The 5000-nt window shown below is 44.0% G+C and overlaps 1 protein-coding gene across 2 annotated transcripts in view; it reads left to right on the forward strand.

Moving 5' to 3' along the window:
- The window catches only part of LOC143286586 (uncharacterized), an 89942-nt gene that overhangs the window by 54397 nt on the left and 30545 nt on the right, over positions 1-5000 (forward strand). Inside the window, exon 1 of one of the 2 annotated variants that reach the window (XM_076594210.1) lies at positions 4388-5000. This exon is cut by the window's right edge and continues 484 nt beyond it. The exons of the other annotated variant lie outside the window; for it this stretch is intronic. The gene's annotated coding sequence lies outside the window, so the exon portion shown is untranslated. Of the gene's footprint in view, positions 1-4387 lie in introns of those variants that run through there. 2 annotated transcript variants of the gene reach the window in all.

Below are 5000 nucleotides of genomic sequence, written 5' to 3' on the forward strand. Positions count from 1 at the left end.
TGATGATGATGCTGATGTGTGTGTGTGTGTGTGTGTGTGTTGGAAGGGGACAAGGGGATTGGTTGACGAAGCGGGAATCCGGAAGTGATGTCATGTGGTTCGAGTCAAATAGAGTTTGGGTATTGAAATCGATGCATATGTATGTATGTATGTATGTATAGATGGATGGATGGATGTGATACCTGTACGAATGTATGTATGTATGTATTACACTCCCCCCTCTCTCTCCCTCTCATCCTCTCTCTCTCGCTCTTACTCTCTCGCTTTCTCGCTCATTCAGTGACACACGGCAATATCCACAGCAACAGTTGCGTTTTAGAATTTTTTTTTTTTTTAATTATTATTCCGTTATAAATTGATCTTCGGGATTACGTTTTGCATTGTAGTGTACTGTAGTGCAGTATAGTGAAGTGTAGTGTAGTGTAGTGCATTGCATTACATTGTATGGTATTGCATTGCGTTGCATTGCATTACAGTATTCTTGTCACAGCATTGTTTTCTGTGTGCAAACTCGGTAGTGTAGTGTAGTGTAGTGTAGTGTAGTGTTGTGGTGTGTTGTGAAGTATAGTGTATTGCATTGTATTGTATTTTATCTTGTATTACAGTATTTTTGTCACAGCAGCGTTCTGTGTGTGCAGACTCGGTAGTGTAGTGTAGTGATGTGTCGTGTCGTGCCGTGCATTGTATTGTATTGTATTGTATCTTATTGTAAGGTATTTTATTGTATTACAGTATTCTTTGTCACAGCAACGTTCTCTGTTTGCAGACTAGGTAGTCAGTGTAGTGTACTGAAGTGTAGCGCATTGAATCACCTTGTATCGTACCTTATTGTATTGTACTGCATTTAGTTGTATTTCAGTAGTCTTTTTCACAGCAGTGATCTTCATGTGCAAACTCGGTAGTGTAGTGTAGAGAAGAGCAGTGTGTTGTATTGTAATGTATCGCTACTGCATTGCATTGTATCCTAATGCATTGTGTTGTATCTTATTGCATTGTATTGTATCAGTCGTATTGCATTGTATTTGTATTTGTATTTCTTTTTATCACAACAGATTTCTCTGTGTGAAATTCGGGCTGCTCTCCCCAGGGAGAGCGCGTCGCTACACTACAGCGCCACCAATTTTTTTTTGTATTTTTTCCTGCGTGCAGTTTTATTTGTTTTTCCTATCGAAGTGGATTTTTCTACAGAATTTTGCCAGGAACAACCCTTTTGTTGCCGTGGGTTCTTTTACGTGCGCTAAGTGCATGCTGCACACGGGACCTCGGTTTATCGTCTCATCCGAATGACTAGCGTCCAGACCACCACTCAAGGTCTAGTGGAGGGGGAGAAAATATCGGCGGCTGAGCCGTGATTCGAACCAGCGCCCTCAGATTCTCTCGCTTCCTGGGCGGACGCGTTACCTCTAGGCCATCACTCCACTAGTGATGTAGTGTACTGAAGTGTAGCGCACTGAATCACCTCGTATCGTACCTTATTGTATTGTACTGCATTAAGTTGTATTTCAGTAGTCTTTTTCACAGCAGTGATCTTCATGTGCAAACTCGGTAGTGTAGTGTAGAGAAGGGCAGTGTGTTGTATTGTAATGTATCGCTACTGCATTGCATTGTATCCTACTGCATTGTGTTGTATCTTATTGCATTGCATTTTTGTATCAGTCGTATTGTACCCATTGTATTGTATTGTATGACAGTGGTCCTGTCACAGCAAGCGTTCTCTGTCATCACTGTGTCAGTGCAAACTCGGCAGGCAGGCTGTTATGGCCGTCACGGGGGGCAGGGGATGGAGGGTTGGGGGAGGGGGGGGGGCGTGGGGGGGCATGAGGGGGGGGGGGGGGTCTCAGAGAGATGGCGGCACGTCCCCCCATGGCTTGCACTGACCGAGTCGCATTTCATTTCCTGTCTGCAAGTGTTTGGAGTGCCATATTGCCCGCTGGCGTGATTCGAACCTGGGACAATGACTTCCTAGTCAGGCACCTTGTCCACTTGGCCCCCTCCCACCCCCCACTTCATTTGTTTACTCTCTCACTCTCTCATTCCGTAGATACATATATATATATATATATATATATATATATAGAGAGAGAGAGAGAGAGAGAGAGAGAGAGAGAGAGAGTCGCCAGTATTTTTCCCCCTCCACTAGACGTTGTGATCTGGACGATAGTCATTCGGATGAGACGATAAACCGAGGTCCCCGGGCGTGTGCAGCATGCACTTAGCGTACGTAAAAGAACCCACGGCAACAAAAGGGTTGTCCCTGGCAAAACTCTATAGAAAAATCCAATTCGATATATAGGATAGGAAATAAAAAAACAACTGCGAGCAATACATGAAAATGGATGGCGCTCTCAGCGTACAGACACGCTCTGGGGAGAGCAGCCCGAATTTCACACAGAGAAATCTGTTGTGACAAAAAGAGTAATACAATACAATACAATACTCTCTCTCTCTCTCTCTCTCTCTCTCTCTCTCTCTCTCTCTATATATATATATATATATATATATATATATATATATATATATATATTAAATCAAAGTTGAAAACCAACACCTATTTTGTTAAACAAAAAAATTCAAAATCTGAATCTTTGCTGCCACCGGCAGCTTCGTCACAGACTACACTTATATATATGTATATATATATATATATATATATATATATATATATATATTGTGTGTGTGTGTGTGTGTGTGTGTGTGTGTGTGTGTGTGTGTACACCCATGGGTAATACTTATTCTGGTTGGTTGCTTCGAGCTGAGGTAACTTTTATGGTTTGTTTTTGTCCGAATCTTTTGCGTTCAGATTGCCGTAATGATTGACTGAGTCAGAGTGTGCGTTACTCTCTGTTTGAATTGAAGAAGGTATAGTGGTACACTGCAATCTGACACGGGAGACAAGTCAGTGACAGCGCGCTGAGAGAGACAAGACAAGACAATGACAAGACAAGACAAATTCTTTATTTTCGAGGATAATAGATAAGCACTGGTGCGCTTTTTTTTTCATCCAGTCCCCGCCCTGAAACAGGGTCTACACTACACAATGCTACATTATATATGTCATTGCATGCACTGCATAATGCTACTTAAATTCATAGCATGCGAATGCAATTCTACATAAAGGCATAGTAAGCATGGTAAGAGAGAGAGAGAGAGAGAGAGAGAGAGAGAGAGAGAGAGAGAGAGAGAGAGAGACAGACAGACAGACAGACAGACAGAGACAGAAAGAGGATAATGGTGACGGGATATTTTCTTGTTGCTGTTCTTGTTCTGGAAATGATGGTATTAAGAATATATTACAAAAGACAACGAAAGAAAATTGAAAAGCTGTAATAACTTGAAGCTACGTTTCATGCACTTTCCGTTAAATATTGAGATGGGCAGATAGGTAGGTAGATAGATAGGTAGAGGGGAGAGTCATCAGTGTTGTGAAGCCGAACATCGTTTTTCATCATTCGACGACTTACTAAGTTCCATGACCATGTGGCAATCTCTCTCTGTGTCTCCCTTTCTCTGAAATCCACCCCCATTCCAATAACTTTATTTCTCGGACTCGCCTCTGTCTCTCTTAATCCTTGAATAAAGAAACGTTTCGAGCTCTGAGTTCTCTTGGTTTTCTTCTTTTATTTCTCTCTTTTTTCTCTCTTTTTTTTATATCTTTTCGTAGCAAGCTTACACAAGCTGAATCATCCCCCTTGGCACTAGAGTTGCAAAACGTTATTTGCAAATAAAAATTGTCATTGTCTCTCTCTCTCAACCCATCAGTCAGAACCAGAAAACTTCAAGGAGAAAAAATGACCCGAGAAGAAGCCAGTACGTTGGGCCGTCAAAGTGCGGGAGGAAGCGAGAGAGGGAGTGATCCCAAACCGCACAATAGCACCACGTGAAAACAGCTGCTGTGTCCACCCAGCGCTAACTCACACACTCACACACACACAGCCGCGCGCGTTGTAACAGTCTCGCCGTGCGGTTTTTTTTTGTTTTTTTTTCGTGCGCGCGCGCGTGGCATGCACGTGCGCTTCCCCTTTCCCTCCTTCCCCCCGCTCCGCGCTATCGTTGATGGCATTGTCCGAACAGAAAGCCTGTGCGTGTTGGTCGCTTCAGTATCGCTCCTGTGATGGCCGACACACAACAGCATGCAGCAGTCTGCTCGGAAACGTACTATAATACCCCTGGCAAAGCATCGTGAATGAACGAAAGAGAGGAGAGAGAGACAGAGACAGAGCGCGCGTGGGGGGGAAGAGGAAGTGAGAGTAATCAAGACAGCAGATCGGCAGCAAGCGGCGTCAAACGAACGTGATTGGCTCCTCCTAACTGGGGGCCATTAAGCTCCACGACGCGAGTTAGTCCGCTCTGCCACTTGGCTTCTGAAAGTGAGCAAACACAACACAGAGAGGCCTCGCTGAAAGCTCCGCTTTGACGTGTTTCCCACCAACACCGCCACACGGAACGCCGCCGCCACCACTACACAGTGTGTGTCTTAATTGCTGGAGTGTGTGTGGTGGTGGATAGGAGAGAGGTTTGGGCGTGCGGAGAGCCCAGCTTCTACATGTATACACACACACACAGTGCTTTCCTCTCTTCTCGATGCTGAGGTTTGTTTGTTGGTTGAGCCCAGTCACAAACCAACTACGCCCAGGGATAGAGTGGTGTCTTCCTCGTTTCGTTTGAACTTTTCACTCTCACTCACTCAGCAACTCAAGACGCAATAGCTCGTTCAGTTGTCTTAGTTTCTGTCTTCGGAGAGAGAGAGGGGGAGAGAGAGAGGGAGAGCAGTGTTATCAGCTTCAGTGGCAAGCGGAGACGGGGAAGAGGTTACTTTTTTTTTTTTATCAAAACAAACTGAAAGACTTGTGTTTATGAAACAACTCAGTGCGTGCTTTTCTGGAACGGTTTCTTTCCATCTTTAGATATATTTTTTTTCTTATGCTATCCAGTTTATTTTTGCGTTATGAACCTTTGTATGGAAAGTACTCTTCATCGAGTTTGATTCTGCGCCGGCGTAC

This window comes from Babylonia areolata, chromosome 10, assembly GCF_041734735.1.
Source record: "Babylonia areolata isolate BAREFJ2019XMU chromosome 10, ASM4173473v1, whole genome shotgun sequence".
NCBI classification, from domain to species: domain Eukaryota; kingdom Metazoa; phylum Mollusca; class Gastropoda; order Neogastropoda; family Buccinidae; genus Babylonia; species Babylonia areolata.